Source organism: Haliotis rufescens, unplaced genomic scaffold, assembly GCF_023055435.1.
Source record: "Haliotis rufescens isolate VD_foot unplaced genomic scaffold, xgHalRufe1.0.p SCAF_18, whole genome shotgun sequence".
Lineage (NCBI taxonomy): Eukaryota > Metazoa > Mollusca > Gastropoda > Lepetellida > Haliotidae > Haliotis > Haliotis rufescens.
Genome location: NW_025963868.1, coordinates 10,175,793 through 10,189,440, shown reverse-complemented (window position 1 = coordinate 10,189,440; position 13,648 = coordinate 10,175,793).

The following is a 13,648-nucleotide window of genomic DNA, read 5'->3' as shown; positions in this document are numbered from 1 at the left end:
TGTTATTGCTTTCAAGGATTGGTTGGTTGGTTGGTTGTTTAACGCCGCACTCAGCAATATTCCAGCTATATGACGGTGGTCTGTAAAATAATCGAGTCTGGACCACACAATCCAGTGATTGACATCATGAGCATCGATCCACGCAATTGGGATCGATGGCATGCATCAATTAGGTCAGCGAGCCTGACCACCCGATCCCGTTAGTCGCCTTTTACGACAAGCATAGTCACCTTTTACGACAAGCATGGGTTACTGAAGACCTATTCTACCCCGGATCTTCACGGGTCTAATTTCAAGGAACATGGGGTATTAATTTGACACAATGGAGTTGTTGTCGCACGATGAACGAAAACCGAAGTTCAAAAGCAATGTTTATTCTGTCAGACATCATCACAGTTTCAGTCTTGCACGTGGTCAGATTTTATCTTTCAGGTCATGAATGCATCACATGTACGCAAATATGTACGTAAAACATCATGGGTCACCGAAGGGTGCAGCATTACACACGGAGACAGTTCAAGCACATCGATCAAACTCACGCAATCGCACACGGCTCCGTATTTGCAGTTCACAATCTGACAGCATGGCAGTTTTCCAAGGGACGTAACTCCAGTCTGACTGTTAACAACCAACATCACACACAATCACATCATACTGTTGACAGTGATATGTCAAAGGGGTAGAGTTATTAATATCTGTTTATAATACATCTTAACGCAAATTTTAAAGTAATGAATAGCAACATTGTTTTAATATTATTTTATCGTGAAGTAGATCTGTGGGAGACGTGCAGATATTGTTAACATTCTGTTATTTTTAACCATGAACCACACATATCTATGATTGTTACCTCGTGGTAATATGTTTACTCCTGTAGCTAGACACGTAAATTATTCACGCTGTCCAAAAGTGCTAATATCTCGCTACATGTACACTAGGTCAATGTTTCCGGATTGATTGTTGTCGAATAATATAAACTTGTTCCGTGCAATAACTTAGAGTCAGGAATATTTTTTTAAATATTTTCATTTTTTTTATGTATTTTGTATGTATGCATATCATTAAACATATGAGAGACAAAAAGAGACGTCTCAGATGAGATGTCGCTATGCTGCATATTTTGTATGCACCCATGCTTATAGTTCGATTCCCTAGTATTTGATGATGGGGTTCACTAACCCCTTGATGGCCAAATTTCTCGTAACGTCGATGTTGAAGGGCATCAAGAGGTCCAAAGAATCAGTCCCTAACTTCAAATTGCCTTTCACTCCAAACATGCTACTGTAAAGTTTCCTCAACCAAGCCAGATGACGTGCGTTTTCTTGAGGTTTAGCGAGTTTGCTTCTTTGGACTATTAAGAATCAGCACTGTTACTGCGGGATCTGTATCTTCAAAGTATGCCAAGTCAGTGTGCCGATCAGAAGTGAGGTCCACTAAAAAGGGGGCGGTACTGTGCGTGCGATTTTCGAAAACCATTCAGTTCAACGACAGATTCTATTATGTGACGCTACCACCGTGTCCAGGGCATCCTCTGTGTGCAACAACGGCGCTTATGCATTTCTTTGAGATTGCCGGATCAGTGCCAAAGTATCACATACTCGATTTAAAACTAGTTGAGAAATATATAAAAGCAGTAAGTATTAGTGAACAACATAATATATAAATGGGCTAGAGATCGTCAGTAACTAAAGGGAGATCACCATACTAGCTAGGGACCATGTGGACTTACAGTGCCTTTGCTTCCTGCATGGGCCCCGGCAGGATTTACATGTATATGATCCCTTTAGTCACTGGCGGTAGTTTACCAGTTAAGCCTTATTTAAAATGACGACAATACTACGTTTAAATGTCTGGCATGCATAAAAATACTTCGAATTATGTGGGACTTACATAACGCTACTTCAACAACATCTGATGACGTTTGATATCAGTGTATGGGATACGAAGTGGCGTCACACATTTGTTGGGTGCTGCTTTTGCAGCAGCATCGGCCATTGTGTTCCCAGCGATTCCAACATGGCTGGGTAACCAACAGAAAACGATGTCGTATTGGCAAGATCAATTAACAATTCAACAATTTCAATTAAAAGTGGATGCGTGGAAGACATGTTTTTAATAGTCCCGAGGCAAGAAAGAGAATCTGAAAAAATATGAACTGTTTATGTTTAGATTGGCTGTTGATGTATTTGAGTGCTGTTAAAATAGCATTTTCTTCTGCTGTTAAAATAGAACAGTTATCTGGTAATCGGGATGAGATAGTCCTGGATCCAATGAGAGTGGCACTGGCAACAGCGTCACCATCTTTGGATCCATCTGTAAATATAGATTTGTAAGTATCATAAGTGATTCGTAATTCATTATATTGCTGTTTATAAAGTAGTTGATTTGTGTCAGATTTCTTCACTTTAGTTTATGTTAGGTCCACCTCTGGCTTCACAAACTGCCATGGTGGAGAAGAGAAAAGCTGAGTGGGGGCAATGTGTTTAAGATTTATTTGCTCAGCAGAAATATGAGATTGTATTCTTATTCCAAGAGGTGGAATAAGAGATGATTTTGTTCGGTAGAGATTTTCGTGTAGAGGATTAGAAGGCACGGGTGGCCCATTCATCTAAGGCGTCGCGATTCGCTGTGCAGAGTTGCGTCCATTGGGCACGCAAGAAAACTATGATTGTGGGTTCGAATCCCGGTTCGCACCGATTATGTTTATAGGTTTGTCAGCACCATACCCATGCTCGTGGGTTTCACCGAAGTTGTAAACGTCTGAGACCGGCATCACTTCGGGCTTTCCTCCCACATTAAGCTGACACGCTGTGATATAACTGGAATAATGTTAAAAGCGGCGTTAAACCCAACTCACTCACTCACGTATAGATGATTCAAAACACAATCATAAGCTGGATTCGATTTCAAAGAACGTAATTTAGAGGTATTTTGCAAAGATAATTTAATGCGACGTTGTTTAAGGAACGGCTCATCAGCCTCCACATACAGATTTGTATCGGCGAAGTTCGGAAGATCCAAGGCAAAGCCTCAGAATTTTGAATTGCTTTTACAAGCTCCATCATAAATGATCGAGCCATAATCTAGTTTGGAGCAGATAAGTGCTATGTATGGTTGAAGGAGGGTTTTCTGATCTCCTCCCCACTTAGAATATGAGACAACTTTCAGTTAGTCCAGGGCCTTTAGACATTTATTCTTCAAACTTTTAATGTGAGGCAGAAATGTCAAATGGTGATCGAAAATTATACCCAGGAACTTGGCTTCTTCTACAACTTTAATAGGAGTGTTATCTAAAAGTAGTTCCGGATCTTTTCTGCAACAATGAATGCAGTTTGTTTTAGATTTTTAGAATTTAAGTCCATTTTCCAAAGACCAATTCTGAATAGCTGCAATTGCCTTTCTATTGTATGCATGTACATTTCGACAGGAAATATTAAAATCATCCACAAAAAGTGATCCATCAATTGAATCATTTAAAACTTTCGATGAGCTATTAATTTTAATGCTAAATACTGTGACAGTCAAGACACTGCCTTGTGGGACACCCTGATCCTGATTATAATGATCAGACAGGGTAGAACCCAGGTGGACTTGAAATTGTCTGTCTGTTAAAAAGTTGGATATAAACTGAGGCAAACGACCTCGCAATCCAAAGTAATGTAAATCTTTTAAAATACCATGTTTCCATGTAGTGTCATATGCTTTTTCAAGATCGAAAATGATAGCCACTGCATGTTGTTTGTTTATTGTGGCATGCAAATGATTCTAAACGTATTAAATGATCGATAGTACTTCTTTTCTTACGGAAACCACATCGTATATTTGTAATGAAATTTTTGGTTTCTCAGTTCCAAACAAGTCGATTATTTATCATGCGTTCCATGGTTTTGCAAACACAGCTTGTCAGTGAGATTGGTTTGTTTGTTTGTTTGTTTGTTTGTTGTTAAAAGCCGCACTCAGTAATATTTCAGCTATATGACGGCGGTCTGTAAAATAATCGAGTCTGGACCAGACAATCCAGTGATTGACAGCATGCGCATCGATCCACGCAATTGGGATCGTTGACATGTATCAACCAAGTCAGCCAGCCTGACCACCCGATCCCGTAAGTCGCCTTTTACGACAAGCATAGTCGCCTTTTACGGCAAGTATGGGATGCTGAAGACCTATTCCACCTCAGAATCTTCACGGGTCAGTGAGATTGGTCGATATTGAGATGGATCTATCTGATCGCGTCCTGGTTTAGGTATTGGAACACAAATGGCATCACGCTAAGACGGTGGAAATCGTCCTGACGTCCAAATTTCATCAAACATATTTAACAGTGATTGTAAACATGATTCTGGTAAGTGCTTCAGGAGTTGATAATGTATGTTATCAGCTCCTGTAGCAGTATCGTGAGATTGTCCGAGGGCAGTATGTAGTTCATGAATAGAAAATATTTCATTGTAATCTTCCCCATTATCTGAATTAAAATTAATAGCTTTCTTTTCCTGCCGTTTTTGGTATTTTTGGAATTGAGGTACATACTTGGATGAGGAAGTAGGTTTAGCCAAAGTTTCATCCAGTTTATTAACAATATCTGTTTTATCAGTAAATCATTCATTCCCATTTTGGAGATGGTGGATACTAGATTTAGATCCCTTACGTTTGATTTTTTAATCATGTTCCATACCATCGACATGGGCGTACGTGAACTTATTTTTGAAACGTAAGCTTGCCAAGACATGCGTTTATTTTGCTTAAACGCACACGGTGCTTTAGCATTTACAAATTTCAGTTTATTTAAATCATGTTCCATTGGATGGTGACGGAAATACTTTTCAGCTCTCTTCTGTGCCTTCCTTGTTTGTTTGCAAGTATCATTAAACCATGGTTTACAGATGTTTTGCTTGGCAGAGGACTAAGGAATACATTCATCAGCGATTTTATTTAGTTCATCAGAAAACATTTGTATTGAATCAGGAGCATCAGTAAAACAATCAGGATGTAACTTGTTTTCACAGAGTAATTCGAACAACGACCAGTCAGCTTTACTGAAGTTCCATCAATGGTCACTTCCACGGAGGTCGTCGTGGACTCACCATTCAAATTCATGTAGAAGTTCAGAGTTGGTAAGTGATAGATCAAGAGATGAATATGTGCCTGTACCGTTAGAAGAATAAGTTTTAGAGTTACGATTAACAATTCATTAGTCATTGTTGGAAATAAAGTCTTCTAATATTTTTCCTTTACTCTTTGTAGCAGAACTACCCCAAAGTGGATTATGCCCATTGAGATCTCCCATAATGATAGCTGGTCATATAGGGCTTGAAGATCAATTATTTGAAGAGTGGAAGATGGAGGTACATATAGAGAACATAATGTGAAAATAAAGTTTAAATTTAACCGAACAGCAACAGCTTGAAGTGGCGTATTAAGAGGAACAAGGCTATGTATAATACCCTGCCTCACCAAGACAGAAGAGCCTCCAGTGGCTTTAGCAGTTGAGGGTGACTAGAAATGATACGAATCATACTTTGTTTGTTTGTTTGTTGTTTAACGCCGCACTCAGCAATGTTCCAGCTATATGACGGCGGTCTATAAAATAATAGAGTCTGGACCAGACAATCCAGTGATTGACATCACACTGCAAACACGAAAACGTCGTTTTTTTCCGTATATGGTCATTGGACGGAAAAACGACGTTATTTGGACGTTTTCAAACCATCGTTTTTCCGTCCAAATAACGTCGTTATTTGACATCGGAATTTACTGGGAGAGAACGATACCGTTAAGCTCCTCCCTTTCTTGATTGACATTGTCAATCAAGCAACAGCGTCTACCGGTATTTCTACTTCTCAGATTTCATTGGTCAGTCCTCGCGTGTTAGATTACAGGCCCGCGTTTGACGCTGCACTCGAAGCGCTAAGCGGAAGTACTGAAATCAATCGTTCTGCGCATGCTGATTACTTAATGCCTTGACCAAATTTCCGTTCTGTGCATGCGCGATTTCGCGTATTGTTTCCTAGATTTAATGTCAACACTATTTGACAATGATTCATAAACACAGTCACGTGAAGGTTCGGAATCGTAACAAGTTAACTCCATTTAAATTGAAGAGGATCCCCAGTGATATGGGAGATTCCAAGATGAAACTATTCTATGGCTATCTAGGCTGCCACCCAAACCGAACGGGACCCGATAGCTTATTGTATGCTGTATAGTCATATAGAAGTGGACAAGAACTATACAATGTATTCCGGCCGATTGTTCTTGCATTTACTTATAAGTCAGGAAAATGGACTTAAAAGGGGAGTTGTTGAATGTAATTATTTTAATTATTAAATGTTGCCTATACACTAATCTGGACGAACTTCTCATTGTTCTGTTTATGTCATCCTATATACTATTAGTATGTTACCGTTCTAAAGTCAACCTCTCACATAACATTATATTGTTTATAGTATCAAAGTTTAATCAACAATATCAAGAGCAGCAATTTAAACCACTGAAACACCCAAACACAAGGCTGTTATCAAGCGCTAGTGCAGACGTGATGCATCGTAAAAACTGTATCGTGATGTCTTCAGAAATTCAATTTATTATACTACGAGATAGTACGGCTAACGATTGAATCACGGGGGAACGAAGACAATATCGCTAATACAGATATAACGTATTTGAATGTTAGTACTAAAGACAAACAATCATTATTTTTGCAGTGACGATATAACACTTATACACGTTTATTGGTAACTTTCATCAGTTTTGCTCTTCATTTTAATAACTGTGTTTTCACATATGAATGTAGCGATACCCGAAAAGCATGTCATACATAATTATGGGGCAGTTTTCAATCTTGTACTGACTTAATCTGGTGTTAATGAGCGAAGTTTATTGGCTTGTGTGTAAAACCCCGTTTTTCTGGTAATCCTTTTATTACTTAGTTTATTTCTATCTAATGACACCCTGTTTTCTGGATCATGGCTCCGTGACTATCCATAACAATTAAGATGAACATTCAGTTCAAGTAAATGATTGAGTTTGTTTTGACGCTACTGTCAGTCAAAAAAACAATGCTGTGAGGTTTGATAACACACTTCTACCAGGTCGAACATCGTGGATCCTCATTTTCTGCCTAATGAGAACCATAGTTCATATGCTAATCCATCTGCGAATACCCTCCCACTCAAGATGACCTTACTTGTTGCTAAATCTATCATCTATCCCCCCCATCTCACCCCCACGCCCCCACCCCACACACGCACGCACGCACGCACGCACGCACGCAAACACGTACACACACACACGCACACGCACACGCACACACACACACAAACAACGGACCTAAATGACCTGGAGAGTAAATACTGCTGATAGCCTCTAGTCAACTCAGCCGCGCCACCGCAGAATGTTCGTCCAACTCTGCAGGGGGCATTCTCAGTGGCTTCAAACGCGCTGAAATGTTTTCGCCTTGCATCCAAGATGGTGGACAAGTGAAATCGTATGAAATTTGGCTATTTTAGGTCCTTTCTCTTTTTTGATTACCCAATAAAGTCAATTCATAGTTACACGGTTGTGAAGAAGCTTACAACTTTATAAGACTTATTCATCTCATTCCAAAAAAGCTACTCGCACTCACATAAAGTTGTAGTTATTATGTCACTGTTTTATTTCTTTAAAAATATATTACATGTTCAACAATAACAATTAAGATGAACATTCAATTTCCGATATAAGTAAATGAATAAGTGTGTTTTACGCCACAATCAGTCAAAGACCAACGTTGTCCGGTCTGATGACACACAATCTACCAGGCAGCATATTGTGTACACCCTATCCCCATTGAAGTCTCCACTGTGGGTATTCCTGGGGACGAAAAGGCCCCATGTACCTAGGAATTTCATCAATACATTCATGCGCGGCATTCTCTGCCTAAAGAAGATCATATAGTTAACATGCTTATCCAACTCGAACTACCATCACGTTCAAGACGAATGTTTTATGTAACATCCAACAGGCCCACATTTACGCACGCACGCACGCACGCACGCACGCACGCACGCGCACACACATATTTGGATTTATCAATCCCTGAATTGAGAAGACGTGCGCTACGAAGCTCCTCCAAGTCATCATCAATATCCGTATATGTCTGTGATATCATTACCTATCCAAAGCCGAATATACATTTATTGTGCTTTCTTGACAACAAATGTTATAAATGGGATAACACTTTCGGAGTAAAGTACAGATTCTCGTACTTTCTTGGGTTGAGTCCCGTCCGGGATTTGAACCCACACTGTGAGTGGGGCACCCAATCGCCAGAACACAAAGTTGGCGATCTAACCCAGCCACCGAACCAAAAATGTTAGTCCAGATGACGTATACTTTGTGTTCTCCTCTGACAAGAGAAAATGGCACGGCTTCTATGGCCGAAAGCTTTGAACCAACAATGCCTTTAAGAAAGTTGTCAACAGTAACACACATTATATTTGGATACCACTTTCTCAGTACACTACATATTTTTAGGGTGGAGATAATAGACGTTGATGGTTGATTATCAATGGACAAATTAAAGCCAAAACTTAACTTATGAATGATTGGTAATGGGAAATGGACAATGGGCAAACGGGAGGCGGGTAAATCAGCGCCAGTTATCTGTAGGCTTCCCTTGTTGCGTTCCCTTCTTTGCTATCTTTTTACTTTTGTTGTTCTTACAGGTACAAATATATGTTCTCTGCCTCTTAGCATTTAATAATATTCACCTGATGAAGGAGAAAGTATATATTCCGAAACGCAGTGTTCCTCCGTTGACATCCATAAATATTTTTCCTTGTGTGTATCAGTTCTTAATGCCCTTCAAAGACTCAATCTAGCTTTCTTTTTAAATGTGGTGATATTTGCGTAGAATATAATATGGTCATGCCTATATACATTTGGGTCCTTGTCTACATAAGCATTTAGACATACAATTTAGAGCTAAGGACATTGCTAATTCTGCAGGAATGAAGTACACGTCATAGCAAGCTGTGATCTTTATTCATACTTCGATATTCGTAATGGAGATCTGTAACTGAAGTTTACCGTAATCTTCCGCAACTCTCACCTCCTGACCAGTTGAACGTCTTAGTGCATTCAGATGCCATTGTAAAATTCCAGGCTGCCCCTCTTTCTGTGATGTTTTGACAGATGAAATCTATTGCGTTATAATACTCTATGTTTGCTGATATATAATATGTACATGATGTAAAATATTTACGATATTTTAAACGTGTAATTCGATGCATATGCAATGCAACGTGAACATAAGTGCGGATGCACGAAGGCGGTTATAGTCATAGTTATACTGCGATGGATGTAGGGGAATGGTAGGGGGGTGTATGTATGTATGAAAGCACGAATACCGATACATGAGGGCGGATATAGTTATAGTTCGATGGATGTTGGGGAATGGTGGGAGGATGGATTATGTATGAAAGCATGCGCATGGATCCATGCTGGCTGACGTGGACATAATGGTGGGGAAAGAAGAATGTGAATCTTTTGTTTCACTCACTTATAGTGTTTTCTTTCACTCAAATACTGTTTTACGCATTTTAATGACTGAAACTGTAGTGACTCAAAGGTCATACTGGCCGGGCTTTTAACATATCTACCCCAACTACATACGTAGCCATTTTTATGGTGTACAATTCACACACACACACACACACACACACACACACACACACACACACACACGCATTAATTGTTTTATTAAATGTATCTTCGAGAGTCAGTAAGAAACTAGAAATAACTGCCTTTGTTCTGTAAACCTCACGAACTTTCAGCTTTCGCCTCTTCCTTTGTGGACTGAGGTTTCACATTTGTAAAATGATCTCTCTTATCTGTCTGTACCATCAACTTAACTGCCCTCACCCCCTGCAGATTTCCCGTCCCATATTGCCAAGCAGGTGACCCACAAGGAGGAATACCGCCCTCCCTCAGTCCAGTGATACTGTGCCTAGTACAATATGTTGGGGATACGTAGCCTTGCTGTGGGCAAACATTTTGTAACAATTTGGCAAACTTTGATATGTAAACAGCAAATATAATTCAGTTTTATTTCAACAAAAACGGACAAAATCGGATCCTACTTATTTTGTGGATACCATAACAATAAATCAAGCCAATAGATCGTTTGAGCTGGCATGAATATAAAAAAAATAATTAGCAAGTCGATAGTCATAATTCCCTCTGTTGGTCCCAAGTGAAATGTTCTTCATGAATAGAATAGATGGCTGATAGACGTTCGACCGAATAATATCATTTGCTAACTTCAACTGTTCATCTAATTTCCATGAATGTATGTTACATAGTTCATATGTTCATGGGCTTCTTCACTGAATGTATAGTGTGGAGGACTACTTCACTTGAGGATAAGTAACATAAATAATGATGATAATTATGATAGTATTGCCATTATTATTCCTTCAGATTATTAACAAAAAGTTATTATGTTTTCATAGAGAGAAAGAGGTATGGAGATTGTGAGATTATTTTTAGCATCGGAATTGTTAACATAATTCTTAAAGATATTATGTTTTGTTTGTTTGTTGTTTAATGCTGCACTCAGCAACGTAAGTATATTAAAACATTAGATTTAGGTTCAGTTGTATTTTTATATTTGTATCATTTTGCAAATGTTACAGAGACCTGATAAGGGATATAATAATGTATAGTCGCTATTCTTAAAGTAAGGATATGTTAGATTTATCAACCAGAAATATTGCCAACAAGAGGATAATCATATTTCATGACACTATTCAACGTCGAAGTCAACGATATTTGTGTATGTTATTGCTACATGACACGGATACGTCATGATAAAGCAATTAGAAGTAGGCATTTGATGATATAAGATAGCTACGCGATGTTGCTGGAGAATCCGAAAGTGAGAGTGATATGACAATTGGTATTGGGAGAAAAGGTACAGATGATTGACGAGAAAATTGTGAGAATATGCGGGACCAAACTCAAATCCTAAAATGGATTTATCTAGCATGGCCGCTGTCGGATTCTATTCAAGGAATCATCATTATTTAAGTACGGGTAAATATTGTAAAGCGTGTATTTTTTCCTAATTTAACACCCTCAAAGAGGCTGTACGTAATGTTGATATCTCATATAGAAATAAACATGTCTCTGGCGTTGTTTATCGTACAATAAACAACTCCCACTCGTCGTTTGTTTCTTAATTACATGACCATATACACTAACATTATATCTTTTCATGTGTATCGGTCAACAAAAGCAACATAAGCATTTCCATTATCATGAGAAACCCTTGCCAAAAGTAGCGCCAACTGCACCATTGCGACAACATCAGGAGCATGTTTCATGATTCATCATAATAAATGATGACATTGGAGGCTCGCAAAAACGCGAGCTCATTCCGATCCACTAGTGGCACCCGCCACAAACACATCCAAAGGCAAGCCAATTGTTCACCCGAAAAGGCAGAGAATTGCATCTGACATCATTTTTGTCATTGATACGTCAAACCTTGAAATGCCGTCTACACGTCCAACACAAAGCCCAAGCCAGGACCCAAATCCTTCAAACCCGGCCAAAGTTCTGTTAATTACATACATTTCCCCCTAACCTTAAATAATCTATACAAGTTCCGAAGTAAATCGTATTTACCCGTATGAATCGTATTATGTTATTTATTGCCGATAAACAGAATATGCGCACTTTCTGAAAGTACAGTGTGATAAGTCACGCACCAAACCTGTACTCTCGATATACATGCTGCTCTTACTTAAAAAAGAATATCGGGTTAACAAGATACGTATATTAAAGTACCATGCTTTCCTGATGTGCTCTCATTCTTATTTGAAATAATGGCATAAATAGTTACCACTCATCTTTCAATATTGTTCAAGGTTTGGTTAATCACGAACATATTTGAATATGTACAACATCTATACTTACTTATCTTTATACTTAAAGGCATCAGGTTTGTCTGCCATAAGACCCCGAAACAAATATGTCCAACATTTGGCTCTTGGCTCCTTGTTCTTATATTTTATAACTATTGTTTAAACAACTGTTTTTTTCTGTAAAATATGTTCATTTCAGAAATTAGATGTTATTCTAGCATTAGGTCTGTGGTACGTTTACTGCATCAGCATTACATTAAAACGATATTACATTATATAAATCTATACAGAGGAAATACTTAACATTTATCTTTTAAGGAAGAGTGCAGGACGACTTGCTTTATACATATAAATGTGGACATATATGTATGGACATTTGGATGATACAGATATACCTCCTTAAAGATAGTGTTCGTAGATGACTGTAGAAAGTGGAATAATTATGTGATTAATCTGGTTAATACCACGTTCAGCAATATTTAGCCATATTGCGATATTGGTTTCCAACATACAAGACGGACCATGAAATTATGACTTGAATTTGGACCTGGCTTTCTGGTGTGATGTAACACCCCAGAATCTCCGGTAGAAAAAGGGCTCAAAGCACGAATTAAGATCACGAGATGATACTGATGTATGCATCTGGACATATATTTGCGTAGTATTACTACCTTAATTCATCAGTATATATGTATTTTGCATAAAAGGATATTATAGGATCGACGCTGACATGTGCATATAACCTATTCACCAGTGCTGTAATATTTCATTTCTTCTGACACATATCGACACGAGAAACTATAATTTAAATTTAAAAGGAGCCCAAGTGGGATGGAAATTTCAGTCTGAACCTGTTGAACAAGGCTTGTTTCATTTTGGGCTATAGCACTGCCGCAAGGCCTGGGCGGAAGGGAACACCTGTTTGCACCCATCAGATACCAATCACAACTTCTCTCTCCAAACGAAAACAAAATACGAAAAATGTCGGAAGTGTATCCTTCTAATTTTCTATTTAGATACATGTTTTAACTTTATAGTAATTATATGTATCTCATGTATTATTGGTATCTGTGATGCTGGTACCGTTTTGTTGCCATTGTGTAGCTTTTGTGGAGTTATTATGAATATCAAATACATGTCTTGAAATATGGACTTGTGAAAGAACTCATCATTGAATCATTTGCATTTAAATTAATGCATATACCATTTACTTGGCGTGTTTGGACATATTATCCATCTACTTATACACACTTATTATGGACATATACAGAATTTCATTGTACCTTATTATTTAAAAAAATACCCGTGAAGATCCGGGTTAGAATAGGCATTCAACAACCCATGCTTGTACGAAGGCGACTTGGCTCGCTGACTTGGTTGATGCATGTCATCGTATCCCAAATGCGTAGATCGGTGCTCTTGATGATAATAACTAAATTGTTTGGTCCAGACTGGATTATTTACGAACCACCGTCATATAGCTGGTATATTGCTGAGTGCGGCGTTAAACAACAAACAATCAAACAAAATCTATATAATTATTAAACACCTTCCAACAAAGAGAAATTAAACTTATATTTTCTAAATATTCTGTTATATTTATAACATAATTTGATTCATAATTTAATTATTGCGTACGTTGCTTTCTTCCCTGTCATTCAATGTGCATGTTCAAACCCCTAAACTTCTAATATTTCATTTTTCATAAATGGCTACGTTAGTGAGTTGCCTAGATCTCT